This window comes from Psammomys obesus, unplaced genomic scaffold (assembly GCF_907164565.1).
Source record: "Psammomys obesus unplaced genomic scaffold, mPsaObe1.curated_primary_1811, whole genome shotgun sequence".
NCBI lineage: Eukaryota > Metazoa > Chordata > Mammalia > Rodentia > Muridae > Psammomys > Psammomys obesus.
Window position 1 is genome coordinate 5,076,057 of NW_026596155.1, and position 12,659 is coordinate 5,088,715.

The 12,659-nt window shown below is 43.5% G+C and overlaps 1 protein-coding gene across 5 annotated transcripts in view; it reads left to right on the forward strand.

The window, feature by feature from the left end:
- The window catches only part of Rasgef1b (RasGEF domain family member 1B), a 494,986-nt gene that overhangs the window by 452,501 nt on the left and 29,826 nt on the right, over nucleotides 1-12,659 (forward strand). Inside the window, exon 1 of one of the 5 annotated variants that reach the window (XM_055594540.1) lies at nucleotides 7,850-7,956. The exons of the other annotated variants lie outside the window; for them this stretch is intronic. The gene's annotated coding sequence lies outside the window, so the exon portion shown is untranslated. Of the gene's footprint in view, nucleotides 1-7,849; nucleotides 7,957-12,659 lie in introns of those variants that run through there. 5 annotated transcript variants of the gene reach the window in all.

Here is a 12,659-nt window from a genome sequence, read left to right on the forward strand (position 1 = left end):
TGTCACAGTGCCCAACATAGAGTAGAACCCACACAGTCACCTCAAAATACATACACGAGGTGGCTAATTTGAAAAATTACGTGAGTTAAAGTACATCATAGTCTTTAATAAACGTATGTTGCATGTATTAGCATTTTACATTGAGGAATCCAATTCAATTACTTGAACTACTGATAGGTACTTTATAAGTGTGACCAATCCATAAATACAAAAAAAAAATAATGTGACTTTATAATTCACTAGTATATATTGTGTTTCAGTAAATGTGGAATTTAAGATTATGGAATATAGCTATCTGGAAAAAAAATCTAATTTTGATCATAAATTCTCTATTTTTTAAGCACTTCACAAAAATAGAAATGTATCCTTTTACCTGCCACTCAAATGATCATACTTTATAAACACACTATCAAATCAGCTAAGTCTTTCTTCATGAGAAGAATTATATTCTACAGATTAAGTTAAAGCCCCATTGGCCTCCAATGTCCAGTCTCAGGCGGTCCCAGAGACAAAGATTCTCTCAGCCATCCAGAGAAATACAGGTGAATTCTAGGAACTTTTCCATAAAAAATAAAAACAACAAAAACAATAAAAACAAAACAACAACAAACCAACCAACAAACCAAACAAACAAAAAAGCAATATCTAGATATTTTTGTATTGGAATTCTGGTTCTACTATTGAAATAATGTTTATCCCCACGTCAAAATAAATATTTGGGTATTTTCACAGACTTAACTTCACAGAATCATTCAAAATCATTACTTTTGAGAAAGTGTCTCATTGATTTAAAAGATGATGTAACCTTGTGATGGGCTATGTGACTCTTTGAGGGAGATGATTCTTTAGGGTTGTGCTTTCATAATGACAACAGCAAATGCTAATTAAAGAAGCCTTTTGTCCACCGGAATTTCATGAGGTCTGACTAATATATTAACTAGAAAATAATTACTTTAGTGGGAAGAGTATTAAAGAGTTTATTCTTTTATTGCCTTAAACATTAAATAAGACTGTAAATTACCAGTATTAGCAATATTTAGAGAATGTCAATGGGTCAGCAGTACCTAGAAAATTCTACTTTGTTGTTTCATCAAGCGTCTTTAGCTATCTGTCCTCAGCATTTGACAACAAATGTTACGTCTATAATGTCAAGGTAGCCCGCAGAGTTGGATCTGCAGCGATAATAGTTAGCAAGTCAAATCAGGTAGTACTTGAAGCCCTGAGTTATTTCCGGGTCTTGGACAAGTGTAACTTTGCTATTATCTTGTTAGCCTTGGAGAAATCATTTCTCTCTGGGACTCAATTTCTTCATCTCAGAAATGCTTTGATTGGTGGCATGAGAATAGGAAAGATTAGAAGAGATGATAATTAATATTCCTTCCAGCTCTAAAATTGTCTTATTCTATTATTCATTTTCTCCTTCTTCCTTCTTACTCAATGTTCTAGGACATAGAGTGATAATTAGTTAAAACTGAAGGGATCTTCTAAAAAAATAAGAAAGCTTACTATAAAAGGCTATAAGTATCTCAAATATGAAATTTTCTTGTCCTCCTTGGCCATGTGGAGAGTTTGATACAGTCTAGGACACATGAGACCCTATCTCAAAAATAACATAAAAAGCCTTTGAAAAATTAACTCATTCATAAAAACAGTCAAATCCTACCAACATAGAAGTTACAAATACAGAAATATACCTGCTGTCCACTATAAAAATTTACACAATGTAGAACATCCATATAAATTCATGTACAGTCACACTCCAGTTCAAACTGGTGGCACACTTTAATCAAATAACCCACGTTTATTGGGTGTTTCTCGTCAGCGCAGAAAAGTGTGCTATTGTGTATTGCATGATCAACAGAGACCATGTGATCATGTCAAGTTATGTTAGTTATTGATTGTCAGTTTTTACTCTAAGGAGAGACATCGTCTTGTGTCACACATAACTGCTTTTTAAGAATAAATAATAACCGGCAAGTGAAATAATGCTTACTAAAGGAAACACAGCTTTGACAGTTATTGTCTATAGAAATTTTTAGAATTTTTACACATCTTTAAAGGAATTGAAAGACTATTGTATGTATGGTGGAATTTCCCATATAGCTGTTATGTTCTTTGTGGAATATTAGGGTCTGAGAGATAAAGAGCAACAGTGATAACAGCATGGGCAAACTTCCTGAACTTATCTTTATATTCAAGCCCTCCACGTAGAAGGGAAGTCTTACTTAGCAGGCTGGATATAATCTGTTCGCTGATGCCAGGAAATGAAATCTTGTATCTTCTGTCATGGCTGCTGTTGGGCTGACTCTCACAGACTCAGTGTTCTCCCTAAGGCAATTTAGTACTTGGGAAAGAATTTTACAAACTGACAAATGTTGGTAATTGTTGAGATGTTCATACCAAGGCTAACTTGGTCATTTGGCTCATCACAGAAGTCCCTCTGAAGCAGCAGCGATCATTTCATAGTCATCAAAGAATTGATGGCACCGGGCAGGGAGTTAGGATCATAAGTAAATACAGTTTTAGGTTCTACCTTCCTTGACCTTCTCACCTTGCTCCAGGGATGTGACTGTTTGGAGCCCACCTGCTCCTCTGCCTTTGTATTTCTATGAAATTTCGACATGGCCATGTTCTAAGCTAGGTTTGTCATGGGCAGGCCCTCCTTAGGTCAAAGCAGGAAGAGGGCACAAAACCAAAGCACGCCAAGCAAGCTTCTTCCTCCTTCTGCTGTAGGTCCTCAGACAACAAGGAAAGGGAAGTCATGGAAAGCAACACCAAAGAACAAGGAAGGAAATAAAGGATTTTCTCTGAGGTCTGGAGCCAAGCTATTCTCATTGTCCTAAAACCTTGGCACGGTAACCCATCTTTCCATTGCAACAGAATGAGAGCGAGAGTTCAAGACAGAGAGCCTCCAGAGGGAGCCTTGTGTTCTCCACTACCTTGGCCATAACTGCAGTGTTTCCCCCTCTGTGGTGTGTGGGTGGGTGGGGGGAGGGTGGGGGTTACAGTTTCTTCTTCTCTCTAAAATTCATTTGTTGTGAAATAGAAAGGACTTTCCTTTCTCTAACAGGAAATGGTTAATAAATGTTAAATAAGTGTTACAGGGTTTTTCTTCTTATTATTTTTAACCTGTTGGAAGAAAGTTTATTGCATTGGTATGTCACAGAGAAACTATTTTTGAATATACAGGTTAACAAGCTACGAAGTGATACTCAGAACTACTAGATGCAGTTCATCAATACTTTATCTGCTTATTCTTCATGGCGCTGTTGTAGAAAATTCTCTCACTCATTTGTCAACAGTTGAAAGAGACCATGTAAACCATCCTTGCCAAGAGTGGGTTTACCTTCCTTGGTTCTAACTGATGACTGGTAATGTGACCTGTCCCTTTGTTTCTTTCCACTTACAAAATGGAGCTCAGGTTTCACACCTTCAACTGCCCATATCCATATTCCAGAGTGACTGAGAGAATAGATTAGTGAGAAAATGTAAAAACATTCTGAGGAGTTACATAGCCATTTCATAAGGCTCTTCAAGATCCATAACAGCACATAGTATCAGAAGGTGATGTACACGCTTCCAGAGGAGAACAGTTATTAACAATACTCCCCAGTTGTAAAGTATGGGAATCACAGTGAAGATGGGCCTCGGCCTGGCAAGACACCCCCGAATTTGCCATGGCGGTGCTTATGTCTTGAGGGTAACCAGTAGCTGTTTAATTGGACTTAAGGTCTTCTCAACAATTCGGAACTTATGCCTGATACTATAAACCTAGCCAAGAAGCCACGTCTGGAGCAGTCATAGACTCTAGAGGAGATCCAACTATAGTCATCTTGCTAAAACAATATTACTTCCAACTGTATGCTAACTATACGTTTTCCTAAATTAATATTACTTCCAAACATATGCTAAATATTTATCCTTACACCCATCCATAGTACAAGTTCTCACCCTCATCAGAGAAACCTCTTTTTTCTTTTTTTTTCAGTAGATGAATGCTATTGCAGAAGTCCTCAAATGATCAAAATGTAGGAACAAGTGGTCATGAGATTCCCAGCCTCAATTGGGACACATACAACACAATCTTTACACCTTAGGCTTGGGGACCATAGTGGAAGAGGGAACGGAAAGACTGTAAGAGCCAGAGGGCCTGGATGACTGCCGCGAGACAGTGTCTTCTAGTCACGACAGGGATGCTGAACCCACACACTCTCAACAATATGACTACCCACGCAAGACCATATAAATGGGTATGTCAACATGGGTGGGAATGTCACAGGCCCCAGTCCAGATGAAAAGCTACAGGTAGTCCATGGGAGCTGAGGGAGGGAGAATCAGTTTTCTCCTAGGACAGAGCTTCTCAGGTTTCCCAGTCCTGAGGGCTCAGCTGTAAACACATGCATAAAGGCACTAATTGGACTCGGCAGTTTCCCCCATGTATGTATGTATGTATGTATGTATGTATGTATGTATGTATGTATGTATGTACAAAACAATAATAATTATGGAAGAGGTCATGGATACAGGGTTGGATGGAAAGAAGGAGTTGGAAAGAGAAGAGGGATGACTGAAGGTATATAAATACAGTATACTCATGTATGAAACTCTCAAAAATAAGACAACAACAACAACAAAAAAAAATGCAAGCAAGAGCTGCCATTCTGCTTTGGGTATCTTCCACTACAGGATGTGTACTGTGCCAGCTTTATAATACACTCCCTCACAACTTTTCTTCTTTAATCCTGATTGATGCCCTGGTGGCTCGTTTTGTTTTAATACAAGGAGTTTTGATATTTGAAGACAATTATTTTTCATTTTCACTTAAAGTTCAAGTGCCTTAATGAAATAGCAAATTATAACTAATGGTATTAAACCTGTATCTAGTTTAGGCAAATAAGAAACACTGCTTTTCAAGAAAACATCTTGCTTCTGACTTAAATACACATGCTTTATAATTTTAAACATTCTTCACAAACTCTTACAAGGGTGATAGGTTTGCCTTACTGGAACTGGAAAAACAGGACCACTGGATTCAGGATATTTGGCTTCTTTATTTTCCTTGTTCCCTCTTGTCACAACGTAAGTAATGACACCTACCTCTCACTGTGTTGTTATCGATTAAACATAATACAATCATGTAGCACAGGTATGACAAAACATTCCATGGTGGATCGAAGGAGTCAATGATGCCAATACATACTAACATGGAGAGATTACTAGAAATACAAGTTGAGGGGCTGGAGAGATGGCTCAGAGGTTAAGAGGCAGCTCACTGCTCACAGCCACCTGTAATTCCATCTCCAGGACATCAGACACTGTCTCCTGGCCTCTGTAAGCACCCATACTTATGTATAAGACACGCACAGACACATACATACACACAATCAAAAATAAAGTAAATCTGAAAGAAGAAAGAAAGAAAACTAAACAATGTAAATTTGGGTCAGCTTGATGGCACAGCAGGTAAAAGCTCTTGCTTTGTAAAGCCAGCGACTGTGCTCCATCCCTGGAACCCAGAATGGAAAAACAGAACCGACTCCTAAAAGCTGTTGTCAGGCTTTCACGCACCCACACTCACACACACACACACACACTCACACACACACACTCACACACACAGAGGCTCATGCACACACGCCATGCACACACACACACACAGTAATAAATAAATAAAGTGCAGGATCTAAAAACATACACAGGCTGAACAGAAAAGGAGAAAGCAAAATGAGAAAGATTGCACAATGGCATCTGGGTAAATTTACTCTTGTGATACATAAAGCAGTAATATCGGTGTTCACAAAAGCTGGATTGAAAAATAAACTGGATACAGCATGACGTAAGTTGGGATTTTTCTTTGGAAATGAAAGCAACAAAAAAGAAAGGAAGTAGGACTTGTACTGTTCATGACCATGCTTGCACTTCTTTTGTGTGCCTGAGGTACAAGCGGCTTAGGAAAAGCAACCCCTCCCTACATCGATGTATAATGTTCGAATAGTGTTAATGTAACACAGGGTCACTATCTTTTAGCGCCGGAATGAGGTTCTATTTGCCTTAACTCGACTGTTACCGTAGTCAATACTGCAGTAAATATTGACTAATATTTACATTTTGTTATATTAACCGTGTGTGTGTGTGTGTGTGTGTGTGTGTGCGCGTGTGTGTGTTTGTGCAGGATTTAGTTCTCACCTTTCACCTTGTGAGTTTTTGGGATAGAATTCAGGTTGTCTTGTTGGGTAGCAAACACTTTTAACTGCTGAGTCATCTTCCCAGCCCTCCAACTTTGTTTGTTTTGTTTTGTTTTTTGTTTTTCAAGACAGGGAGGGTTTCTCTGTGTAACCTTGGCTGTCCTGGACTCACTTTGTAGACCAGGCTGGCCTCAGCCATGTGCCACCGACTCCCTCCGACATATTTTATGAGGATACAATTTGAGCCAATGGAGCCAAAAGATCAGAAAGAAACTCTGAGGTGTAGAAAATGGAAGAATAGAAATTACCTACTGTGTGCGTACTATGTGCTAGACAACCATCCTTCCTTCCTTCCTTCTTTCCTTCCTTCCAGCCAGCATATACTTATACATTGGCCACTGTCCTTAACAGAGGACACTGGGAAGGTGAACAACAAGCTCTGCTCCCATGGAGCTCACATTTTGACAAGTGAGGGGAGAGACTCAGTAATAAGTAAAATGTTCACTGTATCAAATGGCGGCGAGACTTACGCAGTAAACAGAAAAGGAGGAGGCGGGCCTCCAAAAATGGAGGGGATTCCAACCTCCAGTGAGATCAAGAAAGAAGGCTCAGCCGCAACTGCGGGGCCTGCAGTACTGCTCCTTGTCAGAACAGTCTCCATCCCAAGGAGAGACAGGGACCTCAGAAGGGGCACAGTGTTCCTCCGTCCTAAAACGCAGATTACAGCCCCATAGGATGGTCCAGCAGAGTTATGAACCAACCGAAGCTCACAAAGCCTACTTTTCTTGAGCTGAAATGTCTCCAGACAGATCTTACCCATCCCCCCCCCATGGGTCTCTTTATTTCCACTTCTTCCCTTTCCTTTCTAGCTTATCTGAGTTTTGAGTTCTTACCCTTTTTTCCCCCCAAAATAGCAGGTATCCAAAGGTAGCGTTAAGTACCACTATCGTCGTAAGTGGTTGCAATGATAACACAACCTTCACAGAGGACTAGCCTAGCATTAGAGGGTAGGTTCCTCGCCTTCGCGAAAGTTCTCACACCTGCCATTTTACATCTTGGTTGAGTGGCAGTCTACCTGGCGTTTGCCCCTCCAGGAGCCGGGAGGCTTCTGCAACCTGAGGCCAGGGCGCTGCGGCCACCAACGTGCCCCCAGCGTTTCGCACAGCTCCTAGCACTCTTGGTGGCTCTCAGATCGCCTCCGAAAGTTACAGGGACAGTAACCTTCAGCGCGGAATTATGATAACAGATACTGTACGACGAGTCGAGCCGGTATTTACAGGTAGAGCCACACAGGCCGATGAACACACACTCGGGGACACATGACTGCACAAACAGCCGCGGGCAGCCGCGCGAAGGAGGAAACGCACGCCGGGATCGCGAGCCCGGCCCTGGCTGCCTAGACCCGCTGCGCCAGCGCGCCAGCCTCCGCGGCGTGGGCGGGCACGGCCGCCGCGTCTCCGGAGTCCCAACCCCGCGGGGACCCGGCCGGGGCCCCGAGAGCGCCCGCGGCTGGGCGGCGTGGGCGGGGAGCCGCGCGGGGATTGGCCAGCGCCGGGGAGGGGGCGTGGCCCGCGGCGCCGGGAGGCGGGCGCTCGGCAGCCAGGGGGTGTGCGCCGCTGCGGCTGGAGTTTCAGTATAAACAAGGACCCCGACTGGATCGGCGGGTTTTTTCCTTTCTTCCTGCCTTCGCTTCTTCCAGGTCCTCGGCTCGCCTTGGGGGGCGCCGCCGCGCAGCAGCAGCCAGGAGGCGGAGGCGAGGGGCCGTGTGCGGGTAGGTGCTCCGGGGGCCCCGGGAAGGGATGGCGGGAGCGGGCTGCGGGAGCCCCCGGGCTGCGCGGGCGCTGCTCCCGGGACGGCGCCGGCTGCTCCGTGAGTCCCGGCGCGGCGCGAGGTCCCCACCTCCGAGACCTGGGAATTCCTGCGCCTGCTGCTTCCGTGCCCCGGGCCGCCACCCTCCCAACAGGTGCGGTGTGAGCTCCGGGGACCCGGGGGTTCGTGGATGCCGGGCTTGCTGCGCCTCGCCCCAGTGCCCAGCCAGGCCTCCGATTGGGAGATCTTGTTAGATCTTCAGGGTTTGCCTGAGGTGGATTCTCATTCATCCTCTCCGCGTTCCCTCTAAGCTTTCTGTGCACGCCTAGGTTGTTTTCCATACACCTTTTGCCTAGTTTCCCTGCGGTGCTTGTGAGTGTTCGGGCTGTTGTTTATTTTTGTTGAAGTTTCCTTATAATTTAATGTCTGACTCTTAGGATCGGGCAGGGAAATAGAAGTCTTGCGTTTCCTCCCCGGCTCTTATGTAAACTTGAAAGAGTGGCTTGGGTGTTCTTGTTTGTTTTGTTTTGTCCTTAGACACGGGTGAGTTGCCTTCAGACACCAGTCCGGGTGAGACTAACGTGGCTTGGGGTACCTGGAAGCCTCGTGGGCTGAGCTCGTGAGGGAGGCCCTAGAAATAACTTCCAGGACTGTACAAGAGAAAAGGGCAAAGGGAGAAACAAGGGATGTGCCCGCGTGTGTGCGTTTGTGTGTGATTTGACTATTGCTTATCACTTAACCCCATCCAAATTGGTGCAGTTCAGGCGAAGCACTGTGGCCGAGCTCACTGACAGTGCAGGACGATGGGGGTGGACCGGTGTGGTAAACAGAGCGAGGAGAGCATTTAGCTGGTGAATGTAAATGTGACTCCGCAGATGAATTCGGGGCGTTTGCTGTGTGTGGATAAATTTGCACGCATACTTGTGTATGTATGTTTGGGTGAACGCCGTCTCCAAGGAGTCCTTCGTCAGCAGCGCCATGTGACAATGGTCAAGGAACTGCTGGTGTGCGTAGATCTATATTTAGCCCTTATGGTGTCTCACAGAGAGGACGGGTCGCGAGCTGGGAGGATAAAGGGGGAAGAATCCAGGAATCGGGGTATCGAGTTCTTGACGGAAGTTCTTGACGGACGTCTGACACAGTCAGACTCAGATGGGTGAATAATTAATTATTCTTTCCTCGTGAGCACAGTAGCTGGAGCGTGGCGTGTGATGACTCTGCCTTAATTTGAGCATAGTTGTGACCGGGTGGTCAGCCTATGCAAAGAGGACTAAGCAAGGATGTTTAAAAACGAAGCTCGTGGGTAGCCTATTGGAAGATTTGGGAGGAAAGAGCTGGCAATAGGTGTTCAAAGCACGCGGAAAATTAATTTTTTAAAAGAGATATAAAATGTTGGCTGTTGAGGATGTACAGAAGAAAACAACAGCCAGCTAAACACTGATACTCACCAATGACAGTTTTATTTGGGACAGGGAGCAGCGTTGGAGTCACTGAGGAACCGGGGCACTTGTGACAGAAGTCAGGGTTCAGAGCCAGCCTGGCTGCTTTTTCCCTTTCAAGCAGATTTGCTGGCAAGTGTGATCACATCAGCCTCTGGTGAGCAAGCTGCTTCCCTGTGTCAGGCAATCCTTTGTTTTCCTAGAGGTGCCAGCCCTCCTGGCTACTAAGAATCCTGGCCTTGGACTTGGGGCATGTTCGATTCTTAGTTATTTCAGCTTTTCTCCATAGCAGGTGCTATACATTGTGTCAGTGCCAGCACACTTCCTACCTGGCTGGCATTTATGAAAGGGATACTCATCAGGATGTATCTGCAGTGTCTTTTTCCCTAGCCTGAGCATCTAATTTAATATATTCTTAGGTATATGTAGCTAAATATTGCTTGTTTATCATAACATTCCTTATAGTGATATTAACATCTCATTCTTATGACCTGACATTAACTTGGTTGTTTAATAGAGTACAGTAGGCCAGATTGAACCAGCTGAATAGCACTCATCTAAAGGAAAGAGAATAGGTAAGAAAACAGAGAGGGTGATGTGGGTCAGGGGCACTTCCGAGTGCTAGGTAGGGCCCTCATAGGGTATAGAGAACCATGGGACTTCCCTGTTCAGCCTCCAGAGGCTACCTGGAAGAACTGAACTTGGAATATTGGGATGACTTCCAAAGAAAGCACTTGAAAGGAGATGGAAACGTCCTCAGCCTTGCATAGGAGGAGAAGCAGGAAGCTCAAGCCAGGGGTGAGGAAAATCTTCGTTCTGGCGGCCCGAATAACTAGAAAACAAACGAGAAAGTTTTAAAGAGATTTTGTGAAGTCTTTACGTTGGCTGATTGTACTGTTGAGGATTGGGGGTTGGGTGGAGGGCAAGTAATTGAATTTAAGTGTTATGTGTCTCCTCTCCTCTCATTTTTTTCAGAACTATGCAACTGTATACAGCTGTACATATTTTCATTGGTTCATCAGTTAAACCCACAAAAAGTAGATTCGGGCAGGCACTGCTTATTCTAAGATAACTGCTGTAGCCTAGCAGACCTCTGCCCTGGGAATGATTTGGGCGGATGGGGAACCCTAATGAGACCCCTGCCTTCTTTAAGCAGCTGTGATATCCGTGAAGTGGGCAGAGGAAGCTGAAGGAGATGGCTTAGGGCGTCTTGGTGTTTATGTGGCAGCTGCTTCATTTTGTTGCAGTGTCCCTTCTTCATCCCTGTGAGAGTGGGCCAAGCCAGGATGAAGGTAGCCCAGTACAGGTGCACATGGAAATGAAAAGGGACCAGCAGCATCTTTCTTTGATGGAGCTAGGTAGAAATTTAGTATTTTTTTAAAAATTATCCTTGCCTTTTTTTCTTCTTTATTGTGAGAATATTTTTAGAATTACTAATTATCAATAAAGTAGAGCCAGACTTTTTTTTTTTTTTTGCCTCATTAACTCATCATTCTTATCAACCAAATGTCAATTTCTCTTTTTTTTACCAATCAGTTTTCATAGGTTTGTGTATTTATTATTTTCTCTTCAGGTAAATATGTATCTAAAAATGATCCAGTCGATTGGAATTTTGTTAGGGAGCCCTGATGTGAAAATTGAGCGCAAAAAGATTTAATTGTGTTAAAAGGAAAGCACGGTATAGGCCATTAGCTTTCTTTAACTTGTCTAAAACACAAAAACAAGGAAGAAAACCAGTTTTTCAAGACCTTCCAGCCAAAAAAAATTAAATTACCCAATTACCGTGTTACCTAGTAAAATAAAGGGAAAAACAACCCTGACTTTTTACAAATGTCCCTACCAAGTCTCAAACCATTAGCCTATTGAAGTGAATTGGACACATGAAAGTAACATATTTTAATACAAGTTATCCCCTGTGGTCCTTTATGGTTCACCTCAGCTCTGCCATGTTTCTTTTATACTCTGCCGTATATCTGTGCTGTTTACTGTTTCACTGTTTCAGCTTCTAGCCACATGGTGACACTTAGACAGAAATATGTTTAAGTCGAACAAAATTACTGCTTTCCCAGTTGTCTTTTTTTGGCTTAATTTAATTCTGCCCCCTCTCTCTTGTCCTGAGAAGAAACCCTGGGCTTTGTGTGTACTGCTCAAGAATGGTGGGACCAAGCAACCTCCAGCCCACTAGCCAGTGTGTAGTCATGGCAGCCACTGCAGCCAGTGGTGACTGTCAGACAGTGAAGAAGAGCTGACTCTTTTAGGATTCCAGCCCTTCTGGCAACCCTTGATTGGGTAATGATAATTTTGCAGTTCAGTTTTATTATTCTCAATGAAATAAACAGTTGATTCTCATCACAGATGGGCATCTTGGTCGTGAGGAAAGAGAGCTCAGACGTTGTCCACTAGTTCAGGTCTTAACTTGTACGGCAAGGGCAGTGCCCCCTCTCCTCCGTGTTCAATCATTTTCCCGGGTACTGTAGCTGCCCTTGTTTTTCCTAAACCAGCACCAGCTGTCAGTGCTGGAAAGCAGCAGCTCTGTTCAAAGACAGGGACCCGGGCGCCACCTACTGCTAAGATCGAGAATTGCAAGGACGTTGTAGAGGGTAAAGGCTTTCAATGCATAAGGAATGTCAGCAAGTCCTGGCTTCCCTTCCTGCAACGCTTTAGGGAAGGTTTTCAGCAACACTCCAGACCCATTCAGAGTTGCCGTGTACCAAAATATCATTTTGTGCTTTAATAAATTGCTAACGTCACTCCATGACAAAAGAGCATAAATCTGGTCCTTGTTTTTCTTCCAATGAAAACTGTAACTAATTGAGTCAGCATTCTTTTCCTTCACCAATTACGGATTAGTAAAATAATAGTAATAGTAATAGTAATAATAATAATAATAATAATAATAATAATAAGTAGCATAAGAGCTGATAAATCCAAATGTACACTGGTGTGTGTGTGTGTGTGTGTGTGTGTGTGTGCGCATGTATGTGTATAACAACTCAAATCAGGAAAAATTGCCATTCCTTTGCAGAGGGAAAACAGAGTCAGCTCTCTGACACCCTCTTCTGGCCTCCTCAGGCCCACACACACCTATACATACACCAATAAAGAATTCAAATAAATGATCTTCTTTCCCCCTTAACTAGGAAACCTACCGAGCATTTGGATTCAGTTCCGAAAGCTGCATATTGTGGGGGTTTCTCAGCTGTGTTTTGCCTTCTTACCTCTTTTC